At 39.0% G+C, this 20,771-nt stretch overlaps 1 protein-coding gene across 3 annotated transcripts in view; it reads right to left on the bottom strand.

Annotated features, from left to right (window-relative positions):
* CSTPP1 (centriolar satellite-associated tubulin polyglutamylase complex regulator 1) overlaps nucleotides 1-20,771 on the bottom strand; it is a 200,900-nt gene that overhangs the window by 133,807 nt on the left and 46,322 nt on the right. The window lies entirely within an intron of this gene.

Raw genomic sequence — 20,771 nt, 5'->3', positions numbered from 1 at the left:
GGATACAGAAAGAGAGAGAGAGGGAAGGGGAAAAAAAAAAAACCCTAAAAACAACAGAGGCCTTTTGATCAGAGCACCAAACTGCAGTTTGCTGTAACTCAAGCTGCCCATTCTTATATGGCAGGTATTAAGGACTCCCCCTGCCAGGCAGGACCCTATTAAAAGACAATAGCTGTTTGAAAAGGGTAAGCAAGTTGATATGGATATAATAGGCCACATATGGGGGCCCTTTTCTACTCTGAAATAAAGCTCCTTCTTAAGAGTTGTGAGCTGGGAAATCCAGTATTCAGTAAGGCAGGAGGAGGAGATATAATAGAGAGAGTGGGTAGCCATGCAGAAATGCTTGAAGGTGCTTCAGGAAAAAGGGACGAGGGCTTTGGGGAGCCTGCAGAGATGAGCATCAATCACTGAGCGTAGAGGCTTTCAGAATGGCCAGGTGCTCTTAGGTCCCCAAGAGGTGTTTAGGACCAGTGATGACAAAGATTTGGCTGGAACTAATATAGTGGTTACTTTCTCTAATGGGTTAACAACAACAACAAAAAACCAAGCAGCAAACTAGTAAGCTCTTGCCAGGAATGATGCAGCTGGCAAAAAGTAATCCCTTCTGCCTTGTTTTAAACAACCTAACATGCAAACATCCTAAACTCCTGATGAGTACCATCTAGTGCCACTAAACGTTCTTGTTATGTCTAGGATGATATTTTTTTTAAAAAAAAGAAAGAAAGAAAGAAAGAAAAAAGCCCTGCAGAACAGAGACAGTGAACTCCAAAGAAATTGCCTCTTGCCTACAAACTACACACTTCCTCTGATGCAGAGAGGTAACCGCGGGACCTGGGACTTCTCACTTTATTAGCTAACCGATACTTGCTTATCTATCACCAAAACATGCTTTTCGAGGATCTTAAATCGACAACAGAATTTCCCAACCACTGTTTTAGCTCCACAACAGAATTTCCCAACCACTGTTTTAGCTATCTCTAAGATCTTGTATGTTACAAAACAAGGAAGGATTTAAGAGTGATTCAAGTGGATTTAAGTGAATTAACAATTCAAAACAATTGTTTGAACTGAATTCAAACAATTCAAGTCGTTTATGACTAAATTCTGAATCCCTAAATTCCTAAGCAAAAATACCAGAAAGGTATTTTTCTTTCATCCACCACCCTTTGCTAATTGCCAAATGAACAGCTCTCCAATTCCCAACCACTGTAATTAATGGGCTAGCTTGATGGAATTTACAACCAAAGAAAAAACACAAGGGATCTCTTAACACTTGCTTGTTCCACTGAGCGGTCAACAGGGCACAAAACAGATCTTTAGCAAATTAAAGGGTTTTGCTGATTAAAGAGAAAATCTGGATTCCTAAGGAAAAAATTGTCTTACCACTAGGCTTAAAACTCCAAAATAAACATACGATTTTTACAAAAAGTTATTACAGATAATTGTTTCCATAAAATATCACAATTCTAAACTACTCTCCATTATCTAGACTCATCTCAGATAGGGTCATCATGTAAGAAAGGAGGACGAGCAATGGAGAGTAATGAAAAGAGTAATGGGGAACATCAAACACCATGCTCATTCCCTAATTCATGCCTTAGCATATGGTGACCATATTTTCAGAAGTTCAAATCGGGACACCTAGTCTAAAAAAGTTTTTATTTGGTGTGTGGGCCACTTCCAGGTGTGAGAAACAGCCTATAGATTTTTTATGTGTAGATATAGGTATAATGATCATGTTTAAATGCCGTGCTAATTGATAAATATTAAATGTCGTATCATTTGATAAATCTTAAAAGATATATAGCCTATATAATCTGAAAAATAATATTCATTATACAGAACAGCATGAATAGTATGATACCACTGATATAAAACTACATGGGTGCATATGCAAGTAGACAAGATGTTTGAAAGAACAGAGAAAACGAAGGCAAGAAAAAAAATTGAAGAAAATTTCTCAGAACTGAAAGACATGAGTTCCCAGACCAAAAGGATCCTTAAAAGCCCAGCACAGTGAATGAATATAGATGCACACCAAGGCACATCACTGTAAAAAATTAGACTCCACCATTTTTTTCTTTAAATGAACAAGCCAGTTTTTCTTTGTTTTTTTGGTTTTTTTACTTATTTTTTGGCCGTGTTGGGTTTTCGTTGCTGCTCGCAGGCCTTCTCTAGTTGCGGCTAGTGGGGACTACTCTTCATTACAGGGCATGGGCTTCTCATTGCAGTGGCTTCTCTTGTTGAGGAGCACAGGCCCTAGGTGTGTGGGCTTCAGTAGTTGCAGCATGCAGGCGCAGTAGTTGTGGCATGCAGGTCCTAGAGCGCGCAGGCTTCAGTAGTTGCAGCACGTGGGCTCTAGGGCACGCGGGCTTCAGTAGTTGTGGCATGCGGGCTCAGTAGTTGTGGCTTGTGGGCTCTAGAGCGCAGGCTCAGTAGTTGTGGTGCCTGGGCTTAGTTGCTCCGCGGCACGTGGGATCTTCCCGGACTAGGGATCGAACCCGTGTCCCCTGCATCGGCAGGCAGATTCTTAACAACTGCACCACCAGGGAAGTCCTAGACTCCACCTTTTATTGGGGGTGTGGCAAGATTACTTTGTAGAAGAACATGTAGGACAGGAGACATTGGTGCAGCTATCTTTGGAAAATACAATCTGCCACAGTTTCCCTCTGGCCACAACAATTTACATTCCTCCCAAATGCAAAATACACCCTGCTCTCCTAAACCCCTAAAGTCTAACTCCATTTCAGCATCAACCCAAACTCCAGGATCTTGTCATATAAATCGAAACCAGGTGCAGATGAAGTTCCTCAAGTACAACTTTTGGCGTACACCTCCACAGTCTGATTACTCATCTAAACACCTGTAAACTGAGGAGATAAGTTATATGCTCCCATATGTACAATGATGATACAGGCATAGGATATCCACAATAGACTTCCATTCAAAAAGAGGGAGAAGAGGAGGCAATATGTAATCACTGGTCCATTGCAATTCTGAAATCCACACAGGCACATGTCTTATTTCCTTGATTTGGGCCCAATACCTCTTCCTGGTAATGATTTTCCATGACCTTTGACTCTATACTCTGAGTTTTTGGTTCCATCTTCTGAATCATACTTTCATTTCCATGAAACATTGCTTCAGTTTGTAGTGGAGGAGCTTTCTTGGCTTGCTTCCTGTCCACAGAAGTCTAGGGGTCCTAAGGTAACTTTTTGTTTTGTATTATCTCTATCCTCCTTAGTCCAAACTGGTGGTACTTCCCCCAATACCATTCTCTTAAAAACATGGGTTTTTCTGCATCAGACAAAAGCTGTACACCCAAATCTCCCTGAGACAGGCCCTATTTGGGTTTTCTTAGGCTGCAATGAGACAACACCCTTAAGATCTTCAGGTCTTTTGTCTATCTCAAAGAGTCTAAGAGGCTCCACCTTGAAATCTTTCTGAGGTTTTAACAAACGGTACATCTTTACTCTAAGACCACATTTTTCTGACAGCACTCTGTATTTGATCTTTGCCTTGAGGCACTTTCTTACTTTGAGTATTTTTTGCTGGTTAGAAAGACTGTCCCAAGCTCTCTATATTTCCTCTAAATCCTACCTGAAAACCAAATAGTTCATTTACATTTCCTATTTTTTCACATTACCAAAGGTAACAGTATTGACAAACTTCCTGTCACTGTATAACAGGGGTCCTCTTACCTCCAGCTTCCAATAACATTTTCCTCACTCTTTATTAAGGCTTCATTGATAGCCTCCTTGAGGCCCATCAGACTTCCACTAACAGTCTCCTCAAGGTCTTTCTGATTTCTGCCTGCTGCCTGGTCTCAAAGCCAATGATGCATGTTTTAGGTTTTTGTTACTGCAGCACCTCACTCCCAGGAACAAATTTTGTTCAGACCTCTACTGCTGCGTAACAAACCACACCAAACTTGCTGGCATAAAAAATAAAAATTTTACTATGCTTGTGCATTCAGGAGGTTCAGGAATTATAGAGAGTGCAGCAGAGACGCCCTGTCTTTACTCCATGATGTCTGGGACCTAAACTGGAAAGGCTTGAATGGCTGGGGTCAACGCAAAGGGTTGGGGATAGAATCATCTGGAGGCTTCTTCACTCACATGTTGGGTGCCTAGACTGGGATGACTTGAAGACCAGGCTTGTGGCTGGGCTTCTTACACATGGCAGCTGGTTAGTAAGAGGGGTCCTGAGAGGGAATTTCTGAAAACCGAGGTCCCAGAGACAGAATCTACATGGCCTTTTGTGACCTAGCCTTGGGAAGTCACAAAGTGTTACTTTATTATATTCATATTCAAGGGGAGGGCACATAGACCCCACTTCTCCATGGCAGGAATATCAAAGAATGTGGGGTCCTTTTTTAAAACTACTACACCGAAAACAAGGAAGAAAGAAGACAGGGAATCTGAAGGGTAATGGTGAAAGTCCAGAGATCCCTGATAACTGCTGTATAGCATACAGAGAGATAAAATAATAAAGATAAAGCAGATCAGAAGATTCTGGAGGAGACTTCTTTAAGGAGATAAAACAGAGAGAATAAATACATACAAATATTAATGTACTTGCTTCTGTCAGTCCCGGCAGTTAACAGATAATGCATTTAAAAAGGATAGCTGAGGAAAGTTTTTTAGAAAAAATATTTACAAAGGTGTGGACAGGGCTAAGGGAAAGTGGATTACCTAAGGGCCAGCAACAGTTATGATCTGTTTTTACCCCTAGGCCTGAAGAGACAAGCAGAGGGAATGCTTCCTTGAATCCAGAAAGAGTAGGGACCATTCGACTTGAGCTGTGACCTTCAGTAGAGGAACAGAGCCAACGCAGCCCACAGCAAACTGATAGAAAGAGAAACAAGTGAATAGATATCCCAATCTCACTCTCTTTCCTCCTGTCCTTCAATCTCCTGCCAGTACCTCCCACTGGCTTTAGCCCAAATGGAAGCCACAGGGCAAGGGAACCTATGGATTAAAATCCATACAGATCAGCCCTCCAGAGCAGAGAAATGTAGAGAGTGGATCTGGAGGGGCAAGTGGAAAATAAATAGCACGGTACTAAAGGGAAATTTACTCAAGTGGGTAGAATTTGGTTCAATTGGTGATAAGTCTACAGGAAATTAACCAAACAAGAAAAAAGAGGAAGGGGGGTAATCGTAGGGGCGAGAAGACTGCACAACATAGTTCAGGGGTCGACAGTGTTTGTATAGTTATAAAATATAAACACTGAATAATGATACAACAAAAACCTTGATATGAGTATACTGGGAGTTGTGGCAGGTGAGCAAAGGCACACATGTGCAGTAAAGGGTGTTAAAGGGCATTAGGGTTATATCTTACACAGCGGGAAGTCAATAGATAGCGCCTGGATTTGAAAAAATTCAAGAAGTAGCAACATAAGCTAGTTATTTAGAGGTCTAGAAATAAATGCCAAATAAATCATTCTGAGTTGAAAGTGGTTATCTCTGAGGAAAGGGAAACTAAATTGAGAGTTGGAGGAATGCTTTTTTTTTTTTTTTTTTTTTACAATTCTTATAGAACTATTTCACTCTTTAAACTGTATGCATGTATAACTTTGATTTTAAAAAATAAATTAGGAAAAGAATACTCAGCTTATAGGGCTACCTGTTCTGTGACACATTCCCTGACCCTTCAAGCTTAATTAAGATATCTGTCCTCTGGACAGTCTTATTCTTAGCACCTTAAACCTCTAGTTAGCTCAAATCACAAGTAATTTAATCACTGGCTTATTTGACTGTGAGTACCCTCAAGGTAGGGACCATGCCTTATTAGTCATTGTTTCTCCAGCACCTGTCATAAACCAAGGCATAACAGGTATGTAAGAAATATTTCCTGAATTGAATGATCTCAGTCAATGGCACCAACACCCTACCAGTCACATAGGATAGAAAACTATCTTTCTAACCCCTCACTTAAATATCTTCCTGAGCTCTATTACCTCACTGCAATAGGCTGAATATTTGTGTCCCTTTCAAAATTCATATGTTGAAACCTAATCCCCAATGTGATTGTATTTGGAGATGGGGCCTTTGGGAGGTAGGTCATGAGGGTGGAGCTCTCATGAATGGGATTTGTGCCCTTTTTATAAGAGGCTCATGGGAGCTTCCTCGCCCCTTCCACCATGGGAGTATACAGCAAAGAGATGGTCATCTATGAACCAGGATGCAGGGCTCAGCAGACATGGAATCTGTCAGCCTTGACCTTGCACTTCAAGCCTCCAGAGCCGCAAGGAATAAATTTCTGTTGTTTATAAGCCACATAGTCTATGACAGTTTGTTATAGCAGCTCGAACAGACTAACCCACTGACCACAGACCTTCTGTCATTCTCTAAATACACCAAACCTCTGTGCCCTTGTTCATGCTGTCCCCTTGGCTAGAGATGCACTCCTTGCTCAGCTCCCATTCTCCATTATTCATCTTCTAAGGACCATCTGAAGTTCAAAATTCATAGTCAGAATGAATCTCTTCTTCCACTTACCCCAAAACACGAAATTCTACTTGGTACTTATTTAATAGCATCTTAATAATTATGCTTACATCTGAATTTTCTCCTTGAGTTCATAAGCTCCTCAAGTTCAATTGGCTTATTCATCTTATATCCTTCAATAGCATGGTGTCTAGCATATAGTGGGTCCACAAACATTGTAGAATAATAGCGTTTTTCTGGTATGTAAACTGCCATTATTTCTGCTTCCCATAAGAATGACAGTGAATTCCTTGAGGACCATGTCTGACACAGTGACTGGCATTTAGTAGGGCTTAATAAATAGTTACTGAATTTTAAAAATTAAAAGAAGACCAAAGGCTTCCCTGGTGGCGCAGTGGTTAAGAATCCGCCTGCCAATGCAGGGGACATGGGTTCAAGCCCTGGTCCGGGAAGATCCCACATGCTGCAGAGCAACTAAGCCCTTGTGCCACAACTACTGAGCCTGCACTCTAGAGCCCACGAGCCACAACTACTGAGCCCACGTGCCACAACTACTGAAGCCCTTGTGCCTAGAGCCCATGTTCCGCAACAAGAGAAGCCACTGCAATGAGAAGCCCTCACACCACAATGAAAAGTAGCTCCCGCTCACCACAATTAGAGAAAGCCCATGCACAGCAATGAAGACCCAACGCAGCCAAAAATAAATTAAAAAAAAAAAGACCAAGCAGTGAGTTTACTTCTCAGCCTTTATAAGGTATTTTTACTTTGCCTTTCTTCTTATCTCAATATAATTGAGGCTTCCACAGACTGACCCTATCCTAATTATATATTTCCTGTTTGTTGCTTTTCAACGTGTACTGGTCCTCCACAAGTCAAGTTAGACTCCTTTATGACCCCTCGCAGTGTATGATATTTTCTACTTCTGCTAATATAATTATATTCCCCTAGAATGAAAGTTCCAAATACTTCCTCTTACAATGAAGGTAGACTAAGTAATTTAGACCAACCCTCCTGGCTGAGAAAAACTGGATGAACTATTAAAAGCATCTATCTGAAGTCATCAGAGAGCCACCAAGTCAAATGAAGAATGACAAGGCCAGGTATAAGAGGAGAATAAAATCCAAAGAGGTGAGCCCAGTGTTTGGTGCCACTCTTCCCAGTGGGCAGGAATTCTAAACAGAAGGGTCCATGGATTGAATTCAAGGAATCTACAAACTTGGATAGGAAAAAAATTACATCTTTATTTTTACTAACCTTTAACTGGAATTTAGTATTTCCTTCAACTATGAATGTAAACATAGTAGAATTAGCAGTTCCTGTGATTTTTTCAACAATAGAAATCTCAGATATTTTCATATATTAAAGTTGTTCTAGATATCTCACAGTATCAGTTATAGTCATCACCACTTCAAAAATAAGGTAATATTATACCCACTAGTAGTTCCAAGGGCCTCTGCTAGTCATGAAAGAGGCAGCTGATAGACTGAGCAAGTAATAGTTTTGAATTAATGTTAAGTTCTTGAGTTTTCAAATGATTTTTAAGACTTGGCAGCCAAAAAACTGGAGTTCAGGACCCACCAAGGCTGGGGAGAGGTACTCTGGTAAATCCTTCAGGCTCTGGTTGGCACCATGAAAAGCTATATCTGGAAATATTGATAGATCAGCCCTCCCTGATACTTAAGCCCAGCTTCAAATGATTTTAACCCCTGATTGAACTGAGGTAATCCAGGATTGTGAGTGCTCAAGCCATCTGCCAAAAGCAAATGTAAATCCTCTCTGAAGAAAGATAACATCATTCTAGGCCTCATATTATCTCTATAGTTTTTCATATATTGATACAATATACAACACTCAACTAAAGGGAGGAAAAGTATACTACAAGATAAGACAATGGAGTAAAAAACCAAGAGACAGAGTAGATAATAGACAAAGACCCACAGAGAATCCAAATAATGAATGACGGACTGTTTATAACCATGCTTTACTATGGTCAAGCAAACAAAAGATAAGATCTAGTAAAGAAACCATTAAAAAAGAAATGAATGGCAATTCTTTTAAAAAAAATTTTATTGAAGTATAGTAGATTTACAATGTTGTGTTAATTTCTGCTATACAGCAAAGTGATTCAGTTATACATATATATTCTTTTATATATTCTTTTCTGTTATGGTTTAGCACAGGATATTGAATATAGTCCCCTGTGCTATACAGTAGGACCTTGTTGTTTATCCACCCTTTATATAATAGTTTGCATCTGTTAACCCCAAACTCCCAATCCTTCCCTCCAACTCCCCTCCCCCTTGGCAACCACAAATCTGTTCTCTATATCTGTGAGTCTGTTTCTGTTTCATAGATATGTTCATTTGTGTCATATTTTAGATTCCACATATAAGTGATATCATATGGTATTTGTCTTTCTCTGACTTACTTCACTTAGTATGATAATCTCTAGGTCCATCCATGTTGCTGCAAATGGCATTATTTCATTCTTTTTGATGGCTGACTATATTCCATTGTATATATGTACCACATCTTCCTTTTATCCGTTCATCTGTCGATGGACATTTAGGTTGTTTCCATGTCTTGGCTATTGTAAATAGTGCTGCTATGAACATAGGGGTGCATGTACCTTTTTGAATTATAGTTTTGTCTGGATATATGCCCAGGAGTGGGATTGCTGAATCATATGGCAACTCTATTTTTAGTTTTTTGAGGAACCTCCATACTGTTTTTCATCGTGGCTGCACCAATTTACATTCCCACCAACAGTGTAGGAGGGTTCCCTTTTCTCCACACACCCTCCAGCATTTGTTATTTGTAGACTTTTTAATGATGGCTGAATGGCAATTCTAGAACTAAAAAAATACAATGATCATAAAAGGCTACATATTGTATGATTCCAACTATATGGTGTTCTGGAAAAGGAAAAACTATGAAGACAGTAAAAATATCAGAAGTTGGGGTGGGAAAAAGGGATAAACAGGCAGAGAATTTTTAGAGCAATAAAAATACTCTGTGTGATACTATAATGATGGATATATCATTATTCATCTGTCCAAACCCAGAGAATGTACAACACCAAGAGTGAACCCTAAGGTAGACTATGGACTTCGGGGGATAATGATGTGTCAGTGTAGGTTCATCAATTGTAACAAGTGTACCACTCTGGTGGGATGTTGGTATGAGAGAAGCATGCATTTTTAGGGGGCAGAGGGTATATAAAAAATCTCTACCTTCCTCTGAAATTTGCTGTGAACCTAAAACTGCTCTAAAAATAAGTCTTTAAAAAACAAACAAGAAAAGCATATTTGAACTACTATTTTAAAACGAAGGTTTTCACAATAAACTAGAGGAATAAACTATAGAAAGTAAGCTAATTAAAATCCTCTTTGCTGCTGCAAATAAAAATAAGAAAGAATGAAGATGCACTGTAGGGGAGGCAAGACTAAGAAAAGTATGAGAAATACTAGTAAACAAATCCTAAGGTTTCTTCAAACTAACTTGCAACCATTTACAGTTTCCCCAACTTGCAATTTCTTTTTTTTTTTTTAACATCTTCATTGGAGTATAACTGCTTTAAAATGGTGTGTTAGTTTCTGCTTTATAACAAAGTGAATCAGCTATACATATACATATTTTCCCATATCCCTTCCCTCTTGCATCTCCCTCCCACCCTCCCTATCCCACCCCTCTAGGTGGTCACAAAGCACTGAGCTGATCTCCCTGTGCTATGCGGCTGCTTCCCACTAGCTATCTATTTTACATTTGGTAGTATATATAAATCCATGCCACTCTCTCACTTCATCCCAGCTTACCCTTCCCCCTCCCCGTGTCCTCAAGTCCATTCTCTATGTCTGCGTCTTTATTTCTGTCCTGCCCCTAGGTTCGTCACCATTTTTTTTTTTTTTTAGATTCCATATATATGTGTTAGCATACGGTATTTGTTTTTCTGTTTCTGACTTACTTCACTCTGTATGACAGACTCTAGGTCCAACCACCTCACTACAAATAACTCAATTTCGTTTCTTTTTATGGCTGAGTAATATTCCATTGTATATATGTGCCACATCTTTTATCCATTCATCTGTCGATGGACACTTAGGTTGCTTCTGTGTCCTGGCTATTGTAAATAGAGCTGCAGTGAACATTGTGGTACATGACTCTTTTTGAATTATGGTTTTCTCAGGGTATATGCCCAGTAGTGGGATTGCTGGGTCGTCCAACTTGCAATTTCTTTCTTCTTTCCTTTGCATTTAAAAGACTGATTAAAAGTGCCACAGTAAGACACACACACACAAAAAAAACAAAAACAAAACAATAATTGGAGTTAAGAACTCAATAGATGGGTTTAACAGCAAATTAGACAAAAATAAAAGGAGAATTAATGAACTGTAAAATAGTCAGAAAAAAATATTCACAATGAAGCATGAAAGACAAAATGATGAAAAAATGCAGAAAAGTGCGTAAGAGTGGATACCATGAAAAAGTCTAATGTTTGTGTAATTAGAATCCCAGAAGGAGTGAAGATAGTGGAACAGAAGTAATTTGAAAAGCTAAAAATTGAGAACTTTCCAAAATTGATAAAAGATGTAAGTTACATGTTCAAGAAACACTGAGAACCCCAAATAGTTTATAAATATAAAGAAAAGCAAGCCTAGGCACATCATAGAAAAACTACCAAAAACCAAAGACCAATATCCAAAAGTAGACAGAGATTATTGTAAAAGGACAGATTATTTTCAAAGGTGTAAGAATAAGACTGATAGCTGACTTCTCAACAGAAACAGTGTAAACAAGAAGATAAAGGAATGGTAAATGCAAAGTGCTAAAGGAAAATAACTGCCAACCTAGAATTTATATAAGAGAAAACTGGCCTTCAAAAATGAAGGTGAAAATTCAAACAAGGTCTACAGATAGTTAATAGTTTTCAAGTAATAAGTCTCTGATTTTTGTAATTTTACTATGGTTATAGAAAACGTTAACATTGATGGAAGCTGGGTGAAAGGGTTATAGGAACTCAATAATATTTTTGCAACTTTTTTGTAAGTCTAAAATAATTAAAAGAGAAAAAAAGTGAAATAAAAATAGTTTGAATGATAGCTAACTTCAGAATGGAAGCTCCATGAAGGCTGAGATTTCTTGTCTGTTTTGTTCACTTCTGTATCCCCTAGTGTCTAGAAAACTAACAAAATGCACTCAGTAAATATTTTTGAATGAATGAACAGTAGCAGTAGCTATCATTTATTCAACACTTAGTATATCTTAGGTAGAATGCCAAGCACTTTACATTCATTATCTCATTTAAACCTTCTATCAGTCATGTAACATGGAATTTTATTTTATTATATGAGTCTCCCTATTTTATAGGTGAGGCTAAGCAACCTGCCCAAGGTCACATACTATTAAGTTAAATGGCCGGCTCTCGAACATAGATCTGATTCCAAAGTCTGTGTTGTTAACCACTACGCTACAGTGCTTTCATGTCACATAAAAATACTTCTTTCTTTTTCACTTATCCCTATTCTACTCACCTTTCCAGGTTATATTAGTCAGTGTTATTCAGAGAAACAGAACCAATAGTATATATATAAATACATATAAGAGGAGATATAGCTTATCTAATTATGGAATTGACTCATGTGATTATGGAGGCCAAGAAGTCCCATGATCTACCATTTGCAATCTTGAGAACAAAGAAAGTTGGTTAATTCAACCAAATCTGAAGGTCTAAGAGCCAGGGAAGCCAATAGTATAAGTCTCAGTCTGAGTCCAAAGACCCAAGAATCAGGGGGCCAATGGTGTTAAGTTCTCGTTCAGGTTTGGAGGCTTGAGAACCAGGAGTGCCGATGTGCAAGGGCAGAAGAAAATGGAAATCCCAGCTCAAGCAAAGAGAGCAAATTTACCCTTCTTTACCTTTTTGTTCTAATCAGGCCCTCAGTGGATTAGATGATGCCAATATGCATTGGTGAGGACAATCTTCTTTATTCAGTTTACTGATTCAAATGCTAATCTTTTCTGAAAACACCTTCATAGACACATCCAGAAATAGTGTTTTACCAGCTACTGGGGCACCCCTTAGCTTGGTCAGGTTGACACATAAAATTAACCATCACAGAGGTCAAAACAAACTCCTCTATGATGTAACTACTGTAGTACCCATTATTTCACCTTACTCTCAGATCTCGGAGCACAATTTAATGCCATTATATAAGGTCTTGAATTGTTCTCCAGCTGTTAATCAATAAGCATTATCTCCTCAACCAGATTACACTCCCTTAGGCATGTGACCATATCTTATACTCCTATTGATATAGGTCACATTTGACCATATCTTATATTCCTATTGATATATAGGCCACATTTGAAGCTCTATAACAATACTTGCTATTTTGGTAAAGGCATGAAGAAAAATATTTAGTGGGAAAAACCATGCAAGGAACAGTGTTTTGGGATGCTTTAGAGATAGGGCCTGTATGGTTTAAGATTCTAAACAACAAATTTGACTCAGAAAAACACTACCTTAAAAAGGTGATTTTGGGACTTCCCTGGAGGTCCAGTGGTTAAGACTTCGCCTTCCAATGCAGGGGTTGTGGGTTCAATCCCTGGTCAGGGAGCTAAGATCCCACATGCCTCAACCCAAAAAAGCAAAACGTAAAACAGAAGCAATATTGTAACAAAGTCAATAAAGACTTTAAAAATGGTACACGTTAAAAAAAAAAAAAAAAAGGTGGTTTTTACATCAAGTTTTCTATAATACCTTTTTTTCCTTACAGCAAGTTAGCGGATGTTCAGGGCAATTTGGACAGAGCTGCACAGTTCTCTAGGTTAAACCCCCTTGAGAGGGCACATATATTACATAGAAGGTGAAGTCTGAGAAGTTGCAGATGAGCAATTACCCCCACACATGTAAACTGCAGCTTGTGTGGTGTAAATATACTGTCCCTGCCTGGACCTGCCTGTGTAACATTCTCTCTCTGGGCTCTGTGGTTTCTCAGTACATCCAACTGTTTGGAGGCTGGAGCTTGGCTCAGCAAGCACAGATAAACAGCTTCCTGGAGCAAGCTGCCAGTGTGACGAGCAATGACCTCAGCAGAGAACGTCTGCTTTTCATTACCCTGAGCACATCACTGTACTGCTAGAGCTAAGAGCAGGAACAATAGAAGCTGGAGAGCCCTGACTAGCTCAGGTCTCCCATCACACCTTGAAGTTTTAAAATCTTGGCAGCCAGAGGAAAGAGGGTATAGACAGGAAGTGAGGAAATGGCTTTTTTGTGAAAAAAAAAAAGAAAAGAAAAAAGAAAAGCTTTCTTAGGCTATTCTCTGAATAAACTAAATAATGAGTGAAGTGGCTAACACTAAATGGCTAATAGTCGTGCAGAAAATCATCAAATGTCTTTAATCTCCAAACAGTGCAGGGTAAGCAAAAAGTGTTACAGAAAACAAGACAGACTAAAAGTCCTCAAGATCTTCAACTTTGATACCATTTAAAGAGAAAGAAGAAGAAGACTATCACTTTCCAAAAAAGCCATGAAGTAGGAGGGAAGGAAAAATCCCAGAAAACTGGAGCTAAAGGGGAATGAGACTTGATGAAAATGAATTACATATAGTCAGATATTTTATACCTGTCATTTCACTAGATTTGCATAACAACCCTATGAGACAGGTATTTTCATCCCTAGCAATTGTTTTGACTTAGAAAATATAACACAAGGACCTTAACAAAGGCATTTGTTATTAATGCTATTTAATGACAAAGGGATAAATTCCAGGCTGCTTCTATGGCCACCCCAGAAATGGCATTACCTACTGTGGCAGCCCCAGAACTCACTAATCCTGGAATGATGAGTCTTCAAATAAATTTTCATGCTCATAACATATTCTGATAAGGTAGTTTCTACTGTGCTGCTCAGAGCTGCATTTGTTAGTTGAAGAAAGAAATCACAGTTGTAGCCTCAGACAAGAACCTGGTTGGATATGACCCCTCTTGAAGGATCCTGAGAATTTGTTTTGTGGGGAAGTCGGAATGCAAAGATGCACCTGCCATGGGGCCGGAGGCTACGGACAGACAAACATCTTAGTAAATCATAATAACAGAGAGAAGCTTCATTTGACTTTCATTTCACTTTTCTCAGGGAAGAAGGACCTTTGGGTGGCTGTCAAAAATCTAACTGTCCATCCTCCTTCCCCTTTCTCCCCTCTGCCCCCATCCCAGTTCATTAACAACCCTCTGGTTAAAGGTGCCAGATTGTGTCATTCTCTCCTGCTCTCATGCCAGGCCTGTGCCGCCAGCACCACAGATCTTTAAGAGTTCTGAGCAAATTATGGAAGAAATTAAAAGCACTGATGAATTTAAATTGCTCTACTGTTGATGAGGTAAAGTTTCTTAACTTCTGATTAGCTATTTTACATTGCTAATAGCACTATTGTCATGTTACTTCAGATTTGTGTGTGTCTACCTGATTGCCAGAGGAGTACTCAGGGAATTATCAGAGTGGCAAGGAATATCAGGGCTTGGATTGGACCAAGTAAAGGTTCTTTATATTATTTATAGATTAAAATAAATCAAGTAATTTCTCTAAGGGGAAATATTTTAGTGTGGAGAATTATACCTAAAATTTATACTAGCTAGCTGTAAAAGCAGCTCCCATGAAAACAGAAATAATATCGCTGGGTCTTGAGAATACTTCAGCCAAGGATGGAGTTCCTTCATTTCCTCTTATTGAACAGTTTCACAACAGCTAAATTTCTCTTAAATTGTAGCAAGGAGGGGGTGGGGAAGTAAGGTCTTTCCTGACAGGAAGAATCTGGGCCCAATTATTACTTCCATAACCTTTGACTGCAACTTCTAAATGAGTCAGGGGACCAGTGGGCTGTGAAATGGCTTCCTCAGTTACCAGGTCAAGTGCTGCTGGATGGTTTCCTGTAATCAAAACATGAAGGGACTGAAGAAGAGAGATGGATTCTAAGCAAATAAGCGGCTTCTTATGTCCTCAATGAACCTGGATTTTTAAGTTTCAAAATAGATTTGGTGACTCTCAACTCACCACTATGTTTCCCTGGTGTCCTTTTGCTATAAGATACCTCTGGTAATATGGAAAAGAACCAGAATCCTCTATAGATTTCACAAATGATGGCTTAACAGAAATGCCTGGGCCAATAACAGTGAGGATAGGATTGCTTCAGCTATGGCAAAATCTATTCCTGGCAGTTATCTGAGTCTGAGAATCCAGATGTTGACAATGAAAAATGGATAATTTTCTGTTACAATGTGTCAACTCCAGCTAAGAACTGAACTATGGAAAAAAGATGGGGGTGAAGGGTAGGCCGGGAGAAGCATTATACCTTTTGAAGAAGCCAATGATAGGATTAGTCACCATTCCTTCACCATACCACATTTTGACTCAATTTAACAACAATAAATTGGGAAAACATGGAGCAGAAATGGCCCAGAGAAGTCTTAAGTCCACCCCCCATTCAAAGCCATGAGCCTGGAAATCAGTGAGTTCCTAGTTTGTTCTGATGTGTTTCTTGTTGCTCCAAATCCACTCCTCCGTTACCATGGGCACAAGAAGAACCCAAAACATTACTTAAATGCTGGGTGGTGGATAATCCTAAAAAATTTGCCAATTTTAGAACTGAAAGTTTACACCCTGACCGTTCTAGATTACTGAGGAGAGAAGTGGGTCAAGTTTCATAGGGCTTAGAGCACCTGTTTTAAAAAAGAAGAAATAATACATATTTTATAATCATGCATTGTTTTCATTAAGTTACATTTTAAGTGATTTAAGAATATGCACTATTGGAATCTCCTTTTTTTCTCCAAGAGTGAATTAATGAAGTTCACATTTCATGGACTTATTCTAATTAAAACAATAAAAAAAGGAATTTGAGGCTGGTACCTTTTACTACAAGAGTATATAAAAAAGCATGCAAGTTCCCAACTGAATTCTGATAATTAATATGTATCACAATGGAATTATTAATGTTCTTTTTCCAAAGATTGATAAATACTTCCATCTTCATACTTAATACTATATATTAGATAATGCAAATAATGTTATGACTAATTATTTTATTATTTTTACTTATTATATATGAGCAGTGCATGAGGGAGGCCAATTACCTGTAAGATAGCTTTCTATGACTACTGCCTGTTAAGGGTATTCCACTCTGAGAAGCAGCACATAAAATCAATCAAATTATCTTTTTTGGACACAGAAAGCCTAGGTAGTAAAGGTGGACAAAAAGAAGGTAGGTCACCTGAGCTGAGATAACGTATCGGCTCTCAAATGGGATGAGCCAGTCATTCCATGGGATAAGCCCTCAAATGCCATCTCCTCCAAGGGGCCTTCCTGGCCATCCTATATATCACATTATCCTAGTTACTTCCTTGTTGTTTATCTTGTTACACTTATCAGCTGTGTAACCTAGGGAATGTTACTTTTGTGTGCCTGAATTTCCAAATGTATAAAATGAAGATAATACTAATACTCCATCTCATAGTATTTTGAGAATTAAATGAGATAATACATGTTATATGCTTAGAACCACGCCCAGCATATAGTAAGTATTTATTAACTATTAGCTATCGTCGTCATCGTCAGTTTACTTGTTTATTGACTATCTCCCTCACTAAACATCTAGGTTCATGAGGGTAATTACCTTATTTGTCTTGTTCACCACTATATCTTCTTCATTGCCAAATACACATTGGCACACAGTAGGTGCTCAAAAATAATTACTAAATGAATGAATTCATGAAGGAATGCTGTCTTATATTCTCACATATCCTTAAAAAAAACTTCCATCAATGAAGATATCTGTATATGTACTTGCAACCAAAACAGTCATCATGAAAACTTCCCTAGGAAGCTAAAATCATCATTTAAAAAAAAACAAAAACAAGACACTTGATTATAAAAAAAGAGCCCTCCTGGGCCCACCAACCAAGACCACAGAGTATCATTCTTTTTCTATATTAGTATGTGGAGGTCAAGCTCTCTGATGCCACAGTGTTGTAACTATCAATTTAGCCTGTGAAGAATGGTTCCCAATTGTGATAGGAATTCTCAGATTTCAGCCTGTTTTTCTCTCATCATTATTTTCCAATGTCCTAAAAAAACACATTTCTCATTTTATCTTTACCACAAGAACCTGGTCACACTCTGCTGTGGTTTCTAAGTTACAGCTACTCTAGCCTCATTTTCTTGTCTGTACTTCTTCAGAGGTCCTGACCCCGTGCCGACACTTGGTCTATTCTTAGAGCGGCACCTCTAAATATTAATTCCTTTTACCTTTCATTGGTTGAAAGATGGCATTCAGAGGTAGAGGTTGCATACAACATGAAAGAAAATCCTATAGGATTTCGTATCCTTCTTTCAAGAGTGTCCAGAAGAATATGATCTGAAGAGCTCACAGTCTTGCAGACACACACACACACACAGAGTACAGCTTAGCTACTCATGTTTTACAGCTTATCCAGATTTGCTGGAACAATCATGGATTTGTTGGAAAACACCAAGCACCAAGGAGTGACAGCACAGGTGAGAGGGCAAGCCGATCCATAGAAGAAAATCAGCAGAAAAACCTTCCAAAAACAATTTTGAAGCGTATTTTTATCATTGTTTAAAGGTAAATTATTCACCATTAAATGTATGAAAATCTCAGTGTCTGAACTTGAAACTGAGAGATGGAAGTGCACACTTAACACATTTTTAAAAAAATTATGTGGGGCTTCCCTGGTGGCACAGTGGTTGAGAATCTGCCTGCCAATGCAGAGGACACGGGTTCGAGCCCTGGTCTGGGAAGATCCCACATGCCACGGAGCAACTGGGCCCGTGAGCCACAATTACTGAGCCTGCGCGTCTGGAGCCTGTGCTCCTCAACAAGAGAGGCCGCGATGGTGGGAGGCCCGTGCACCGCGATGAAGAGTGGCCCCCGCTTGCCGCAACTGGAGAAAGCCCTCGCACAGAAACGAAGACCCAACACACCCAATAAATAAAGAAAGAAATAAATTTATATATAAAAAAAAAAGTCTTTAAAAAAAAAAAAATTATGTTTCCTATTGTTTAGAGACAGCTCCAATTGTATCCCCTCCAAAAGGACAATATAAAACATTTAAATGGCAATGAATTGAGGTCACCAGACAAAGCTATGTGATAAACTGTGTGAAGTACGGTTCATAAGGGAAATTTCAAAGAGTCCAGAAACCATAGCTAGAAGAGACCTCATATTATCATCTGGTTAGGCCTCCAGCAACATTAGGCATTATAGCGACTTGGAGACAGTACAGAATAGTGGCCTTTGTAATACTGCAGATGAGGCTTGGTTCCTAATTCTGTCATTTATTAGCTTCTGAACTTAAAGAAGCTATTTTAACTTTTCTGAGCCTCAGTTTCCTCATCTATAAAATAGAGATAATATTACCTACTTCAAAGAATTATAGTTGCTGAAACAGTATGAGTTTAATAAAACATTTTTTATTATAATATATAATTATTATGTTATTTTTATTAGCACATTAGACTTTATTATACCCATTTCACAGATGAGACAACTGAAGCCCAGAAAATTTCAGAGGGACTTCTCTGGTGGTGCAGTGGTTAAGAATCCACCTGCCAATGCAGGGGACATGGGTTCGATCCCTGGTCCGAGAAGATCCCACATGCCACAGAGCAACTAAGCCAGTGTGCCACAACCACCGAGCTGGCGCTCTAGAGCCCGCAAGCCACAACTACTGAAGCCCGCGTGCTCTAGGGCCCACGTGCCACAACTACTGAGCCCACGTGCTGCAACTACTGAAGCCTGTGCGCCTAGAGCCCAAGCTCCGCAACAAGAGAAGCCACCGCAATGAGAAGCCCGCGCACCTCAACGAAAAGTAGTCCCCGCTCACTGCAACTAGAGAAAGCCTGTGTGCAGCAACGAAGACCCAACACAGCCAAAAAAAAAAAAAAAGAAAGAAAGAAAATTTCAGAAATTTGCCCAAGATTATGGAGTGAGGACTTATAAGGATAGGAGCTCTTTTTCTTCCCAGGGCAGAGCTCTTTTCACTTCATTATGCTTCTATAAATCAATAAAAAACTGAAGTCTGCGAAAGAAGGATTTTCAGTGGATAAATTCACAATCAAAGGAAAATCAGGAACTTCTACCATTCAGGTCTCCTTGTCTACCAAATACTACTTCCTATTCAATCATATATGCACACCTTTCAAGTTGAGTTTTGTTTTCTTTGTTTTTTTTTTTAAGGATTTTGGAGCTTTGATGTTGGCTCACCTCTTAAGATAACTTGCCTCAGGCCTATATGGTGTTTTAGAGTTATAGAAATGTCAGGTAGAATGGCCATTACCAAAAAATCTAGAAACAGTAAATGCTGGAAAGGGTGTGGTGAAAAGGGAACCCTCCTGCACTGCTGGTGTGAATGTAAATTGATACAACCACTACAGAGAACAGCATGGAGGTTCCTTAAAAAACTAAAAATAGAACTACCATATGACATAGCAATCCCACTTCTGGGCATATACCCTGAGAAAACCATAATTCAAAAAGAGACATGTACCACAATGTTCATTGCAGCAGTATTTATAATAGCCAGGACATGGAAGCAACCTAAGTGTCCATCAACAGATGAATGGATAAAGAAGATGAGGCACATATATACAATGGAATATTACTCAGCCATAAAAAGAAACGAAATTGAGTTATTTGCGGTGATGTGGATGGACCTAGAGTCTGTCATACAGAGTGAAGTAAGTCAGAAAGAGAAAAACAAATACAGTATGCTAACACATATATATGGAATCTAAGGAAAAAAAAAAAAAAAGGTCATGAAGAACCTAGTGGCAAGATGGGAATAAAGACACAGACCTACTAGAGAATGGACTTGAGGATAGGGGGAGGGGGAGGGGTAAGATGTGACAGGGTGAGAGAGTGGCATGGACATATATACACTACCAAATGTAAAATAGATAGCTAGTGGGCAGCAGCCGCATAGCACAGGGAGATCAGCTCGGTGCTTTGTGACTACCTAGAGGGGTGGGATAGGGAGGGTGGGAGGGAGGGAGACGCAAGAGGGAAGAGATGGGAATATATGTATATGTATAACTGATTCACTTTGTTATAAAGCAGAAACTAACACACCATTGTAAAGCAATTATACTCCAATAAAGATGTTAAAATAAATAAATAAATAAGAAAAAAAAAGAAAAACAAATACTGTATGCTAATGCATATATATGGAATCTAAAAAAAAAAGGAAATGGTACTGATGCGGCAGGGCAGGAATAAAGACATAGACATAGGGAATGGACTTGAGGACACGG

The sequence above is a fragment of the Eschrichtius robustus genome, chromosome 11 (genome assembly GCF_028021215.1).
Source record: "Eschrichtius robustus isolate mEscRob2 chromosome 11, mEscRob2.pri, whole genome shotgun sequence".
Lineage (NCBI taxonomy): Eukaryota > Metazoa > Chordata > Mammalia > Artiodactyla > Eschrichtiidae > Eschrichtius > Eschrichtius robustus.
Note: the sequence above shows the minus strand (reverse complement) of the source record. Positions and strands in the feature narration are given on the sequence as shown.